General features: G+C 34.0%; 1 protein-coding gene across 5 annotated transcripts in view; it reads left to right on the top strand.

Annotated features, from left to right (window-relative positions):
- The first annotated feature begins 4,089 nt into the window (after nucleotides 1-4,089).
- LOC123536557 (DNA damage-regulated autophagy modulator protein 1-like) overlaps nucleotides 4,090-17,326 on the top strand; it is a 28,423-nt gene continuing 15,186 nt past the window's right edge. For 2 of the 5 annotated variants that reach the window (XR_008368093.1, XM_045319837.2), the window contains exon 1: nucleotides 4,090-4,239. The gene's annotated coding sequence lies outside the window, so the exon portion shown is untranslated. Of the gene's footprint in view, nucleotides 4,240-4,870; nucleotides 4,970-8,787; nucleotides 8,912-17,326 lie in introns of those variants that run through there. The other 3 variants (XM_045319838.2, XM_045319842.2, XM_045319841.2) reach the window with 3 other exon arrangements.

Below are 17,326 nucleotides of genomic sequence, written 5' to 3'. Positions count from 1 at the left end.
GTATATATAACATCTATCAGGCAGCTATTCTGATACAAATTAATATTACATTGTAGGTACATTCAAAATCCTTTGAATAAAAATAGAGAGTAATATGTTTAGTTTTAAAAGAAATAAAAGCAACGTCTTTTTACGGTATGCAACAATCGTGATTAAAGCAGGAGAAGTAGCTCATACTTGTAACGTAGTTTTCAATTGAAATTATTTTAACAAATTCAAATGACTTTAGAGATTTTCAGCTTACTAGGACGCGGACTACGGACCACGGACTGCGAACTTACTATAGGGGTTTTCTCAAACTGTATATACATTTTTTATGCAAAACTGAACAGCGGCATATTTAGCATGTAATAATATCCGAGAAAAGACAGTTATAAGATTTATTAATATCCTTTGTAATGTATATTTGAATTACCGATTTACATGTATTTTGTCTTACAAGCATTTTTAACAAAAAAAAAACATCCTTTTATCTTTTATAGATCCAGTCAATTTCATGAGGTTCTAGCCAGTATTCGCTAGCAGTGAAAACGGCTGATTATTCAACGATGAACATACCTTTTATTCAAGAATTTGAACCAATGACCACCTGGTAAGGAGACAGACCCTCTTCCCCTGTGCCGCAAGAGGTTCGGCTGTTATAAATCAGGGAATCAAAACAACATATGTTACAAGTTAGTTGAATATTTGGTATCAAAGAATGTATATAGTGATTTTGGAAACATAGTTTCTTATTATTGCACTCGGGTCGCTGAAATGCTATTGTACAACGCAAAATTTTGAATATGCACGATATAAAGCGTGACAGTTTAATGCACCGCGGTGAAAGGTGTCTTATTTGGTATTATACATGTATATTCTGAACTATTTCAAACCCTACAAATTCATTTCAATACGGTACTGAATTAATTCAGTTTTCCCGGTTACGTTATCAGGATATAAAAGATGGCTACATTGTATTTTTTAAACCAATATATACCGTGAGATTTCATGAGTTTAAATCTTTGTCCAAGTTCTCCAAAGCCGAGTATCTACACATGCCATATGTATGCATGTGTTCGAAAAGGTACCCGACTAAAAGGCTTTGTCAATAATGATAACTACTAAGCTGGTTGTATCAAATGACCACACAGAATTGCTCAAATGGTGTCAAAAATATAACTTCGTTGACAATTCTATGCATGTACTGGCCATAAAACAGATTTTGAATATGATCTGAATTTGACCTTGGACACTTCCCATGCCTAATGTTCACAAAACAATTTCCGGACTCCGCTGGGTTTTAGATCGACATTTTGACAGCCAGTTTTAATAGTACTTAAAGATTGAATTACTGTTGAAACTGATAATCCATACTGAGTAGTCACTTTAAGATAGTAATTTAAAATAACTTTTAACATGCAATTCTGATATCAGATTATTACAATGAGGCTATTTCCTTTGTTTATTTTCAAACATGCTGATACACGACTCATTCAGGATGTTTTAGCTAAAATACGGTTATCTATTAGGTCTCGTTTCGACGGGGTTAAAAGATGTATAAGAACTTTCTGTATGTTTAGACAAAGTGTTGAACTAAATCATTCAAGATATTTCAATAAAACTTCTATTTTATCGAACAGTAGATACAATTATCAAAATTAATGAAAAACAATTAACTTTTTCGTACAGAAGTCTACGAGAACACGGTATTTATACTGTGCAACAAAAATTAAACGGACTTTCATTTCATTCAGAATGTTTGTTTATTTTCACAATAATATTTTGCATCGCATTTTTTCTTATATTGTTGTTAGGAAAAACTAGTCTCGGAATTGTATTGACGAACACATATTAAAACAAGGAATCGCCGTTATCTTCAAATCCATGTTTCAAGTTATATTTTTAATGCATGAACATATTAAGGTTAGGTATTATAGTAAAGTGGGTTCGAAACTTCGCATGTCATGTCGTTCGATTCGCGCGGAGCTTAAGTAACGCCAGAAATGTCTCAAAATATAATCAAAGCCTTGAGATGTCTGGTGGTTGCGGGTTTTGCTTGAGTTATTTTCACTTTAAATGCCAATCTATAAATATACATGTATAAGAAACAAAACTAATGTGCCTCATATCTAAGATAAACTCTGCCTGGCCTTACATGAACAGCTGAAAGTCAGTGATGTAACCATGGGCTGGAATACCTAATCATTGACAGATCTTATATAATCTAAATGGCCAGTGTGAATGGATAGAGGATGAATAAGAACTGCTTGATCATTGATAATTCATCCGCATTGTTCATGAATGGGACTACTTTGTGTAGCACATGAACATCCTTTGAATATGTGATTTGGAATCAAATAAAGATGCTACATGATTGTCAAAAATGCACTTAACTTTGGTAGCGGGATAAACCCGCAAACAAAAACGAAATGTTAAAGCATACGGATAATTGAAGATCCTGCTTAACGCAAGTAAAATGCGACAGTATTTAAATGACATATGAATATTGCGATTACGTGTTTTAAATGTGGCCTGTTCACTGTCCATATATTTTCAAACGTAGGTATAGCATAATTGCAGATAATTATATCACAATACACTAATTTGTACAGTGAAAGCAAAAGTTACTACACATATAGGTAAAAAATTCATATATACTCTAAGCATGTTTTCTTTTTTGCCAACCTTTAAATATTTTGAGAAAACCCCTACTGTAAGTACGCAGTCCGCTGCCCACAGTCCACGTCAATTAAGTTGAAAATCTCTATTACAGCAATGATTACTTAGATCTTATCCATTATGTATGTTTGCAAACTTATTTCTGGCGGCCTGTTTGAAATTGACAGGACAATATCTTTATTAGATTTATCTGAATAATCAAACTTCAATCCCTTAAAAACTTATCTGATTTGTTTTATAATACTGACTATTTGAAGAGTAGTAGCACATCAATATTTGTACGTGTAATCGATTTCAGGTGGGTGAGTGGTAAAATCCTCTAACATGTTTAAATCCATTTCAGGTGATTTAAGTTATAGCTTTGACTTTTGAAGAGCTTAGCATACCTCTTTTATATGCACATGTTTGGTCGAATTTAAGGCAGTTATTTGGAAAATGGTGGCCATGTTAATGTAACCAAATAACCTATTTTGTTGGTAGTTTAACAAACTGAAAATTTTGTGTGATTTAATTACTACGTACATAATGACTACCAAAAAAGACCTAAGCTAGCATAGAAGAAAATTAAAGACAACAAAATATTGAAACTTTGATGGCATTAACTCATATGTATTATAATTTCAGATAAATTTGAAATAGCTGTCATCTTGAATAAAGATTTATATTGCTGGATATGCTTCCCTTTTGATGTTACCCATAGGGAACTTCCTTGAATATTTTTTGGTCGTATCAGCTTTCATCATTTCTTCTCCACTAGCAAAGAATAGATCTGTCAGTATGCAAATCGCCCAGAAATGAAACACGAACCATAGGTTTGGCCAGCTGACAAGGTACAAAGGTATCTGTTTTTTAGTTAATTATTTATTCATTTTTTTTTATTGTAAACATGAGTGTTTCGTTCCTTTATACCTTTATAAGGATTAGAAGTACTTAAGATTTCCCGCGTAAGTGTATGTACTAATGTGGTGGATGGGGTACATCAACCCCTACTTTTTACATTTTATTCGGTATATAATACATCGCGTAGCATTTTATGACACCCAAAGTAAATTATTGATTATTTCAGGCATTAAAAGATAAGATTTATTATAAGAAATGTCACATTTTTTATCATCCGAATCAGCGTTATCCATATGCAATGTTAAATTGTATTCATTAGACATCAACATTTTTCAAATCGCCATTAAATTTTACAGACATGTTGCTCAGACCGACATTCACCCTTAAAAGTTTTCTCAATGATAGTATAATAGCATGGTATAGCTTAACCTTAGGCTTATTTCTGGGTTACGACTTTCAACTTTTTTAGTTTGGCATTGGCCCACGGAGCAAACACGGTCTACCCACAACCTTTTCGAAAATATTAGGGAAGTAATTTCACATTTCTCCTGTTAAATACTAAACACGGAAGCCACTCTTTTGAACAATCGATTGATAAAATGTACTTAACTGATATCATTTTACAAAATCAAATTGATATGAACAATGTGTTTGTAACCGTCACGTAAAGTTGGACTGTTCTTCATTTTGGGAATAAATTGGCGTACGTATCTATACCAGAAAATATATCAAATAAAGGTATTCAAAGTTTATTTTTCTATCTTTTATTCATAACTTCATAAAGATCAATAAAAAGAAATGTAATAATATGGCTTCCAAATATTCTTTAATTCAATCGCCCCAATTTTTATTCTTATTCGCGTCACGTGGATGTAACTGAATATAAAACTGTACACTTATCTAGTTCCTTGGCATTGTTTAATTAGCAAATACATTTGAAACTTTAGTTTAGGACAATATGTTATTCATACTTATTATATTTTAAACCATCTTTCTCCTTTTTTAATTAAGAAATAATAGGCTATATCCCAAACAGTGATTTCTTTTAATAAAGTCAATGTTTAGAGTTCAGATACAAAGGAACTATATCACAATTTAGTTTAAACAATATTTATTTTCATTATAAATTATACACAAAGTCAAACAGTTTTATATAGCAATAAATAATAACACGAACATAGCTTTCTAGTCTAAGGATATGTAAACAAGCCTGTAGTAAATTAATACAGCTCCTTAAAAGTTTGTCTTGCGATGTTTAGTGTACGACTACTTAAGCAAACATATTTTGGAGAGTAGAGAAGAAATTTTATATATATATATATATATATATATATATATATATATATATATATATATATGTAAACAATAGACCATCAAAGAAGAGGGGACAAAAGAATTGTAGGATCACATTAATACTTCAAAGATATTGAATGCTGAGTGCTACTCGTCTTCAGAAGACAACATACAAGTAAGTTATTGTGTTCGTGGATCAGACCACGATGTGAATCGCCCAGTAACGAGGATGTATTTCTGTACTGTTGTAAAGACAAGAGCATTTTGATCAGTAGAAAGATTTTCCGACCCGTATATCAAGTTTTGGTACGTTACAGGACAAGGTAAAGTTGAAAAGAATCTTTGTCTTTGAGCAGAATATTTTTGACATGCGAAAATTTGATTTATCTCTTAGAAAACTTTAGAATAAAAGTTCACCCAAAAGTTCTCTTTTTAGATATTTAATTTATTAGTTTCCAAAATTATGCAACCTAGGCCAGATAATTTTGTAACTGTCACAGGGTGAGAAAAATGTGCAGCCAGACCGAGGGTCGAACCCAGGGACTCGGAATACTGTTCCGATGCTCTACCGACTGAGCTACCTGGCCACCTACACATTTTCTCCCCGTTTTAATAATCAATTCTGATACCGTGACATATTTCCTCACCATTTTGAAATTCGCCCTCGAATTTCAGCGGTTACTTTATAAAATGTTGGACACCAACCAGTGTAAAGCCATCACGGCCCCACGTTGGGCGCCAAAATATACAAATCCACCCCATGACATAAGCAAAGCAACCAATGATTGACGCAAAATATTCATATAATAGAATTTAATGTTATGTTTTTGCTGTATTACACTTGTTGAAAGTTTTTTCGAACAATAGTCAAAACTATTTGCCCGAGCCGGAAAGATCGATGTCTAATTGTTTTGACTATTGACTTGCAAGCCAATAAATAAGTGTTCTTTTACATAACACAAGAAATATTTTATAGTTTTTCTGTAGTATGACATTAGCCGAGCAAACCTGTGTTATTTTAAAGACAGGTCAATAGCATAAACTATTCACGATTCTATATAAGAAGTCATGTTTTAAATACATTTAACCTGGTCCTATGCAGTTATATCAATGTTTCTTGATAGATAGTTTATTATTGAAAGTAATATATTATATTATTATACCACATTTATATAGCACTCTTTTCATGCATATGTACACATTCAAAAGTGCTTTAAAGAATAAATTGCAAACAATGCAAACAAATACGCATTCACCACAAACAATAAATGCATTCAACATTAACAAAACTCATATAGATATAGGATTAAACAAGACAATCATACATAGATTTTTTAAAAGTATTTAAGTGACCCTAGGATAAAATACTGTTTTACGCTGTTTTATGAACAGAAAAATATGTATCGGTCAGTTAAAATGTTGTACAAAGAAGTGGGTTTTGAAAGCAACTAGCGTGTGAGCTTCCTTGATCTTGACGGGAAGGGAGTTCCAAAGCTTTGGAGCAGCGAACGAAAAGCTGCGATTGCCATACATCAAGGTTTTAGTTTTTGGCATAACCAGTGACAGCGTGTCTTATGATCTTAGGTTTCTGACTGGTTTATACACTTCTGTCATATTCCTTGTATAGGCAGGGAACTGATTGTGTAAAACCTTAAAGGTGTGGGTCAGAACTCTGTACTGCACCCTGTACTTCACTGGCAAACAATGGAACCTTTTTTCAGGACCGGTGTTATATGATTGTGATGGGGCGTCTTAGTGAGCTGCCGTGTTCTGGACATGTTGCAACTTGTTAAGTGTGCTGTTTGGAATACCATTTAACAAAGCATTACAGAAGTCTAACCGTGAGGCTGTTGACAAGGGTTTTTATGGCATCACTGGTAAGCTACCGTCTGATATGACCTATTCTGCGTAGTTGTGCATATCCAGCCCGACACACAGAGTTGACCTGTTGTTCCATATCCATACTGTTGTCAAATACTGCACCAAGATTCCAAACACATTTTGTGGATTTTATCATAGAGTCACCGACCTTCACAGAGACGTCATCAATGCACTTGAAGTTATGCTTTGATGTGAATAACATAACCTCCGTTTTATCAGCATTGAGCTTCAGCATGTTGCAAGGCATCCACGAGACAATTTCAGCCAGACAGCTCTCAATGCGGCGCAAAGCCTCACTTCTAGCCGCAGCCTCTATCGGCTTAAAGAACAGGTATAATTGAGAGTCATCGGAGTAGGAATGATGAAGTCCATGACTTCTGCATATGGCACCCACGGGTTAAGTGTACATGATGTAGTTCTTTGGACCAAGTACTGATCCCTTGGGCACACTGTATTTCATCAGCATAGGCGTCGACAACTCACCATCAACGCATACAGTTTGATAGCGGTTACTAAGATATGATGACATCCATCCAAGTACTTTGTCTGTGACTCCAAAATGATGTCCGAGTCGATTTAACAGTGTCTGGTGGCCAATCGTGTCGAAAGCTGGCTGAAGACAGATCGAGTAGCACGAGGACTGTTACAGAACTTTGGTCGAGAAATGTGAGAATTTCATCCTGTACCTTTATCAAAGCCGACTCAGTTGAGTTAAACTTTCTGTATGCAGACTGCAGTTCCTCAGGTTGCTTATTTTCACTCAAGTGCCGCTCAAGACGCGCATCTACTATCTTTTCTAAGACTTTTGAAATGAAAGGGAGATTAGACACAAGTCTATAGTTATTGAGAATATTTGGTTCAACACCTGGTTTCTTACGGTAATGGACCTGTAATAATGTACCTCCTTGTTGAAGAGTTTCAATTCCTACCATGAACCTACTTTGACTAATTTTTCAGGGATGCGTAGATTCAAGCCCCACTAGGGCCAAACTTTTTTTCTTTATATTTCTTTTTTCTAGTAAGTTAAATTGTTTTTTCAAGACTTATTATTGATTTATTGTACAAAAGCGGATTTTTTCATTTGATAAGCCATTTCTTGCTGTTTAAAGTAAATTTTACCACTGATACAGAAGGGTGCATGGTTAGACATCTTTCAAAATACTGAGTTACATGCGGTAAAAGTTCTTTATTTTGCCTTAGTTTAAATATTGTGGAAGAAATGTAGGTAGCTTTTACTTCGCCCCTTGGTTATTTGTTAATGTAGAGAGCAAAATTTAAAACAGTCTCACAGTACTTGGCAATAAGTTTTCAGTGTTGGAGCTAAATTTCTGACCGATTAAATCCTTTTACTTGAGGCTCCCCAGAAAAAAATGTTATCGACAGTTTTATTTTGTGTTTTATAAGTGTAAATCAATACTTTGAGGTTTCTTTTATCAAAAGTATTGGTTTAATGAATTCTCTGAGATCGTCTTGTACAGTGGTTATCACTTTGAAATTTGTCTCTATTTGAGCTTGAGGAAATATCATAAATTATGCAAAATGTTAAAAACACGACACGGTAAAAGTTGTTTGAAAATTGCAACACAGTACGAACAATTTTAACTTTAAGACTGTATCAAGTTAATGCAACTTTTTCAACTTTTAAAAATTACTATTACTGGTCCACACCGCTACCTTAAGCGGTCTTTTCCAAACTCTTTAAACTCTTTTGGTACATAACCTAATACCATTGATGTATGTATGATGTTACCAACGGCAAGAGTTCATCAAGACATTTCTTAAAAGACATGTTGGTAAAGGGTCAAGTTCACAGGATTTGTTTGAAGATTTTTGTGTGATTTGTTTTACCTTTACTGTCGCTGCAGGAGGCAAATCAATAAGACAGTTTACGTACATTTTAGCGGCTAAAGTGTTTAACTTACCCAATTAAATAGAGGGTACATGCATGAATAACTGATAACGGCTTGTATCTTGAAATTTAGTTTAAGTATTATACAAATAGTTACGGACAAATTAAGGAGTGTTTGGCAGCGATAATATCTCATTTTGTTTAAAAGTAGGAAGTTGATTTATCAAACTGTGTAGCTATTTATAATACAGTCATTTATATAAATAGCAAAGATTTATAGTTAATTGTTTCTTCTTTGGCTTCATCTGCAAAGAAAACAGTTATCTGCTAACTTTATTACGAACACTGAAAGTCTTATTTCGTGACAGACTTGTGTTGGACCAGCAGGTTAATTTATTCCTTTAAAATTACTTCTCACGTTAAAGACGTATATACAGTCTGCTTTGCATCTATTTAATTTCACACAAACAAGTTTATTTTAAGGTCTATGTTCATTCTAGGGAGTGTGGAACTTCCGTATTTCATTTCGGAATATGTCAAGTGATCGTGTTTATTTTTTCTTTTTATTTCAGACGGTGTAAAATAATCGTATTTCATTTCAGACCATGTGGAATTATTGAATATCATTTCAGACCATGTTGAATCATCGTATTTTATTACAAACCAAGTGGAATAATCTTATTTCATTTCAGACCGTGTGCAATTATCGTATTTCAGATAAGACCATGTAAAATTTTCGTATAAAAGATTAATCGCATTTCGTTAGACCATTTTGAACTATCGTATTTCATTTCGTACAATGTGCAACTATCTTATTTTTTTCAAAATGAGGAGTTATCGTATATCCTTTCAGACCATGTCGAAAGATCGTATTTATTTTCAGACGAATGTGGAAGTAGCATATTTAATTTTATACTAACATGGAATTAGCTCATTGCAATTCAGACCACTGTGGAATTAGCTTATTTTATTTCAGACCATTTAACCCATGCAGAATTATTTTATTTTGTATCAGACCATGAGCACTGTGCTTTTTCCACTTCAGACAAATACAGATTTGATTATTTTATTTCAGGCTAATGTTGACTGTGCATGCTTATTTCATAATGAACCAAAGTTGAATATATGTACATTGTATCTCATTTCAAACCATTGTTGAATTAGACAATTATGTTTTGATTTCCTATGAACTACAATGTAATTTGGAATCGGCCTGTTTCCTCTTAGACAGGTATGAATGAAATTTAATCTATCCCACACCATTCGTGAAATTAGAAAATTGTGATCCAACTTGACAAGACCATTGTCTTTCCTTTATTACATTTCAAACCGACGCACAATTTTCATTTAGCATTTCAAACTAATATAAACTGACCTTTTTGTCTCCTAGTTTTTAGACTGTAGGATTGCGCTTTTCCGTCCGTCCTTTCGTCCGTCCTCATTCTCTTGTCCAGTTCACAACTCTGTCATCCATCAATGGATTTTATGGTGAATTATTTCGTTACATTTTATATGTTATTTTCCCACCACTTTAATTTAAAATATCTTCTATTACAATAAATGTTATAAGCAATTAACAACTACTGAAGATTTCTGTAGACGCAAATCTGAACCCAAACATCGTACGTTATAACATATTGTATATAGAGCAAAATATGATATATACATCATTGACAGATATAAGATCATTAGGTTATTATTAGTCACCGTCCAAATACATGGCAATACGCCATTCACTTGTATCATTTCAGTTCAGTTTGAACAATGCTTATCATTTCTTTTCAGTTTGGACACTGCACATCATTTCAGTTCAGTCACTGTATTTCGTTCTTGGACACTGAGTATCATTTCAGTTCGTTTGAACACTGACGTTGTATCATTTCAGTTTAGTTGACACTGCGTATCATTCATTATTTCAGGGTTTTTATAGTTTGGACACTGGTATAATTAGTTTCAGTTTGGAAACTGCGTTCATTTCAGTTTAGTTTGGACACTGCGTATCATTTCAGTTTGCCTATCATTTCAGTTTTGGACACTGGCATCAGTCATTCTGCCATATTCAGTTTTTGGAACGCGTATCATTTCAGTTCATTTGGACACTGTGTATCATTTCAGATCAAATGAAATCATCAGGGAAGGTATCGCTTAATCATTGATTGTTTTCAGACTTAATGGATTTTAGTTCAGTGGAAAGCGAATTTGGTGAGTAACATTTAGCTCTGAAACTACACACACCACTGATTGCCCATCATAATTACATTCTATGTACCCTTGTCTTTCGTTATTACGTAAGATCTTTTCCTTTGCATCTTTGAAAAAAGAACACAAATGAGAAATACAAAAGTGTGCACTTTAACATCAATAATCGAGTTTTAACTATCTACGTGACCTTTCGGTATCGTTCACACGGTAAAATTTATTAGACTCAGGTAACATTTTAGCTAATATATTTTCAGTTGCTTGACAGATTAGTGTCAAAGACAGGAAAACGAAGCCTTTCTTTGACACATTTTTAACGTCTGCCACACGTTCTCTATACTTTCTTCGAACATTTGGTCCGTGAGAAAATATTTTTGTGAAGTGCTTGAGAAAAGTAGACATTTTGTATGGAGAGAAGCACAATAATATTAAAATTGGCTCAGCAAGACAATCGATCAGGATGTCGCGAATTCAGTTTCTTGGCAGTTATTGTCCTTAACCAGTTAAAGTGTGTAATTAGCTTTGTAGAATGATACATCATTTAGCCTTAATGGAACTACACATGTATTCCGCAAGACGTATTACCATTTCCGGTCCTTGCGAACGTGATGACCTACCATTTGGCGCCATACATGGCCAATAAACTGTTCTTTCACATTTTATCTAAATTTAACAATAAAAGATATATTAGAATCGTAATAATTTATAGCAAACAAAGCTGTGTTTCAGCACTATTTATACACTCGTGCGGTTCTACGTCAGGTGTAATAATTTCACGAGGGCGCACTTAAAAGGAAATTGATAGGGAGAATGTAAATATTTGATATTGTTTTCTATAAAAATGGCAGATAAACAAAACACGGTATACCCACTGCCTTTTTGAAAATATCGGGAAAAGTAATTTAAATACTAAACACGGGACACGAGTCCTTCTTTTCAATAATCATTTTGATAAAATATACTTAACTGATAATCGATTTAAAAAAAAAATGATATGAACAATTTGTTTGTCACGATCGTGAAGTCTGAAGATTTACTGTCCTTCATTTGGGGAATAAAATTGGAGTACGTATTTATATCATTATCTTAAAGCATCTTTCTCTTTTCAATTAAGAAGCAATTAATCCCAAACAGTGATTTCTTATTTAATAAAGTCAGTTTTTGAAGTTCAGATGCGATGGAATTATATCACAATTTGCTTCATCTCTTAGAAAACTTCGGAATAAAAGTTCTGTTTTAAACATTTAATTTATTTGTTACCAAAATTATATAAACTCTGTTAAATAATTGTGTAAGCAAAGCAACCAAAAACCGACGTGAAATACTCATATGTTAAAGTTTAATATTATGTTTTTTGTTGTATTACACTTGTTGAAAGTTTTATCGGTCAATATTCAAAACTACTCGCCCGAACCCGAAAGATGGATGTCTAATTGTTTTGACAAATTGACTTACAAGTCATCCAGTAATTGTTTTATTACATAATACGAGAAATAATTTATAGTTTTTTTTGTAGTTTGACATTAGCCTAGCATACCTGTGTTGAATTATAGACAGGTAAATAGCATAAACTATTCACCGGCGATTTTATATAAGAAGTCATGTTATAGTTATCATTCCAATGTGCTTCTTTCTGTTAAAACACGCGTACGCTAAAACGACGCCACGTTAACGTGCGATGACGTCAATGTTTTTGTAGCGACCAAGAAAGAATGCTACTATATTTTGTCAATTGTTTTATATTAAGGGCATATTAAAATCGAAATAAGGTATAGCAAAATCCTGTTTTACCTAAATTGATACACTCAAAATCGGTTATACGTCGCCAGAATAATTCACTCGGGCTACGCCCTCGGGAAATTATTCCGCGGACTTATAACCTCTTTTCGTGTATTAATAAAGTTAAACATGGTTTTTCTATACATTATTTCTTAAATACTGCATGATAAAAGTTTATTATTGAACGTGATTATTACACATGCATTTTAGCGGCTTAAGTTCTTAACAGTACAAGTTATTAAAAAAGATTAAAAAAGATACAAGCATAAATCACTGATAATGGCTTGTATCTTGAATTTTTCCAGTATTATACAAATATTTACGGACAAAATAAAGAAAAACAACGATAATATCTCAACTTTTGTTTTAAAATGTCCGATCAATTCGAAACAAGAAATGCCAAAATACTTCAGAAAATGGGAAAAGCACCAAAGTTGGCACAGATTTTCATCTATGCATTAAAAGCATTTTTTTTCATGGGACCAATATTGATATCTGTCAAGATGGGCGATCTTAAACTTAAATCAAAAGCAAAGAATAACAATTTAAATGCTGCTAATTCCTTTCTGTTTCCATGGTAACGGCTAAAATATAGCCTTTAAAACTCCGTTTAATATTATCATAGCGAAAACTTTGTCATTTTTTCCTATTTTAAAGAGAATTTTTGTTTTTATGTATGTAATTTATGTTATATTACTTGTATTCCCCCACGACAGCTTATGGGTTGTCCCCGTATGCCTGTCAGTCTGTCAGCCAGGCGAAGTGAGATAGTGCGGTAACATTAAAAGTACAACAGATTTTTTCATGATACGTGGTACATGGATAGATAGCAATGTGGATAATGCCAACTTATTTACATTGTTCCTGTGACAACAAATGTTGTTGCTAATGGCAACAAATAGTTCATATGACAAAAAAGTGTCATCCTGCTATGTCTTCAAAACTAAGAGAGATTGTTACTTGAAAAAATGTACATAGAAAGAAGGAAAAATTGAGAACATGCTTGTTACTTTATTTTCTTCATTTGTACATCTTTTCATCTGTCTGTATGCCCGTTCATCATTCGCATATGGTGGATTCTTCAATAACTTCAAAAGTACAAATTTTACAGACTTCTTCATGAAACCTTGTTTATAGATGGTAGGTTATTTGGAGAATAAGATGGTCCTTTGTGGTTCCAATGACACCAAATACGACAACTGCCCCTTTCGGTTTAGGACATAGAAATGCGAGAATAGATTATAGCGACGGGCTAGTTGGATCAAATGAAACAACATTCCTAATTATGCACCTGCTGTCACAATATCTGCATGATAAATTGATCACATGATTATTGATTATGTGATGCTAACTGTGTAACAAAGAAGAGTAAGCATGAAAATGTTAAAGTTGCTTTAAGTTAGTAACTATTCTGTGTAGGACAATTCCACTTTTTGTCGATAAATTTCATCTAACTCCTCCCTCTATTGTTATTCTATTCATACCAAGTAGTTCAAGTGCCCACAAGCGGTATCATAAATAAAACGCACGTGGTCTGGTGTGTTAACTTGGTCAGTCGTATTTGACAGTCCCGATTGGACAGTCTGTTTTATGTAAATATTAATGATTGACAGTTTTGGATTCCATTGTCCATTACTCAGCACAGAGAGATGGAATATGAAATAAGCTACATGTCAGATACACGTGTCAGTACACACAAGCACGAGATGATAGACAACTATTAGTTAACTTGCATTAGGCAGTGCAGAGCATTTCAGCACTTTTGCTAGGTTGCACATGTACTTGAGGAGCTATTGGCACAAGACTGGTGCTTGAGGCAAAAACTACCAGAAAGGTTCTAATTTATCAAAGATACCTCTGGTCAGCCTTATTTATCTTGACTTGGAATCTAAGGAAAGGGATAGAATACCCGACCCCGTATGTGCCCGACCTGATAGGCAACCTTTTTTAATATGTTCAAGAGGTGTAGCAGACAATACAAGAATGCACACTCTAGACCTACCCTTTGTTTGAACAGATGGTTGTAAGCCTCATTGACATCAGCTAATTAATGTGTTTTTGTAAAGAGGAATATTAAAAGACTATATCGTAGGCATTTAATCTAAGTTGGGGTCAATTATAGAAGAAAAATCAAGATCTCAGAATGATGCTGGGAAATCAAAGAAACTGGTCAAAGCTTCCCAAACAGGTTTTTGCCTCACGCACAGAAAGCCCATGTCTTGTTATAACCTGTGAAGGCACAGCCTCTTTCAAAGCTTTCATGAAATACCCGCAAAAGTTCTCGCATTTCTTCACATTTCATTAAAAATCGATAAAACTGTTACAACATGTAGAAAGGGGAATTTAGTTGGTATGTCAAAATAATATTTTTTGGACAAATAAAAATTGCTAGTCCCCATTGCAATGTCATGTGACGTCATCCGGTCAGCTTTTGTCTAATTTGCCTATACTGCATTCGCTAAAACATTTCCGCTTATTTTTAGCTCACCTGAGCAATGCTCAGGTGAGTTTTTCTGATCGCTCGATGTCCGGCGTCCGTCGTCTGTCGTCTGTCGTCTGTCAACATTTAGCTTGTGTATGCGATAGAGGCTGTATTTTTCAATTAATCTTCATGAATATTGGTCAGAATGATAACCTTGATGAAATCTAGGCCGAGTTCGAAAATGGGTCATCTCGGGTCAAAAACTAGGTCACTAGGTCAAATCAAAGAAAAACCTTGTGTATGCGATAGAGGCTGTATTTTTCATTTAATCTTCATGAATATTGGTCAGAATGATAACTTTGATGAAATCTAGGCCGAGTTTGAAAATGGGTCATCTCGGGTCAAAAACTAGGTCACTAGGTCAAATCAAAGAAAAACCTTGTGTATGCGATAGAGGTGGTATTTTTCAATTAATCTTCATAAATATTGGTCAGAGTGATAACCTTGATGAAATCTAGGCCGAGTTCGAAAATGGGTCATCTCGGGTCAAAAACTAGGTCACTGGGTCAAATCAAAGAAAAACCTTGTGTATGCGATAGAGGCTGTATTTTTCAATTGATCTTCATGAATATTGGTCAGAATGATAACCTTGATGAAATCTAGGCCGAGTTCGAAAATGGGTCATCTCGGGTCAAAAACTAGGTCACTAGGTCAAATCAAAGAAAAACCTTGTGTATGCGATAGAGGCTGTATTTTTCAATTGATCTTCATGAATTTTGGTCAGAATGATTGCCTTGATGAAATCTAGGACGAGTTTGAAAATGGGTCATCTCGGGTCAAAAACTAGGTCACTAGGTCAAATCAAAGAAAAACCTTGTGTATGCGATAGAGGCGGTATTTTTCAATTGATCTTCATGAATTTTGGTCAGAATGATTACCTTGATAAAATCTAGGCCGAGTTCGAAAATGGGTCATCTGGGGTCAAAAACTAGGTCACTAGGTCATATCACGTAAAAACCTTGTGTATGCGATAGAGGCTGTATTTTTCAATTGATCTTCATGAATTTTGGTCAGAATGATTGCCTTGATAAAATTTAGACCAAGTTCGAAAATGGGTCATCTGGGGTCAAAAACTAGGTCACTAGGTCAAATCAAAGAAAAACCTTGTGTATGCAATAGAGGCTGTATTTTTCAACTGATCTTCATGAAATTTAGCCAGAATGATTACCTTGATAAAATCTAGGCCGAGTTCGAAAATGGGTCATCTGGGATCAAAAACTAGGTCACTAGGTCAAATCGAAGAAAAACATTGTGTATGCAATAGAGGATGTATTTTTCAATTGATCTTCATGAAATTTGGTCAGAGTGATTGCCTTGATGAAAACTAGGTCGGTTTTGAATATGGGTTATCTGAGGTCAAGAACTAGGTCACTAGGTCAAATTAAAGAAAAATCTTGTGTATGCGATAGAGACTGTTTTTTTTTCAGTTGATATTTATGAAATTTGGTCAGGTTGATTGCCTTAATGAAATCTAGGTCGAATTTGAATATGAGTCATCTGAGGTCAAAAACTAGGTCACTTGGTCAAATCAAAGAAAAAACTTCTGTATGTGATAGAGGCTGTATTTTTCAGTTGATCTTCATGAATTTTGGTCAGAATGATTGCCTTGATAAAATCTAGGTCGAGTTTGAACATGGGTCATCTAGGGTCAAAAACTAGGTCATATCTAAGAAAATGCTTGTTTTATCGCAAGAGACCAATTTTTTGGTCCAATCTTAATGAAAATTGGTCAGAATATTTGTTTCCATGAAATCACTAGGTCAAACATGTTTTACACTGTTATGGAGTGTTTCTTAGGTGAGCGACCTAGGGCCATCTTGGCCCTCTTGTTTCAGTGTATATGTTCTTAAATCAGATGAATATATATGTGAAATGTGTTATGTCAAAATATAAATGTAGCAAATTGTCTGTCATCGCCCAATAAACACTGTTGAACAAAGGTCTGCAATATTTTTTGTTATGAATCAAGAAAAGAGACAAATTCTTTAATGCATAAGGGTTTAGTAGGGACAATCAGCTAAAGAAAACAACATTTTATCAGTGATATAGGAGGTAAAAAATTGGTTAGGAGAGTATCATTGAAGGCTCGCAGTTCAGACGTCAGAAAACAATGACCATCAGCTATATTTTGAAAATAAAAGCTCTCCTTGATATATATCGATGTATCACAGTTCAGTGTCCCATTTCATCAATACCACAGAGATGTTATATGAACAGTTTGTTTGTAGGAAGGTGTAGAAAATGCATTTAAATGTTTGATTTACCAGTAACCACGAGTAGTACTGATTACTTTTGTTTGACAAGACAGCGTCATTCTTACATTGGACCCCTTAATTGGTAGT

Source organism: Mercenaria mercenaria, chromosome 17 (assembly GCF_021730395.1).
Source record: "Mercenaria mercenaria strain notata chromosome 17, MADL_Memer_1, whole genome shotgun sequence".
Classification (NCBI taxonomy): Eukaryota; Metazoa; Mollusca; class Bivalvia; order Venerida; family Veneridae; genus Mercenaria; species Mercenaria mercenaria.
Note: the sequence above shows the minus strand (reverse complement) of the source record. Positions and strands in the feature narration are given on the sequence as shown.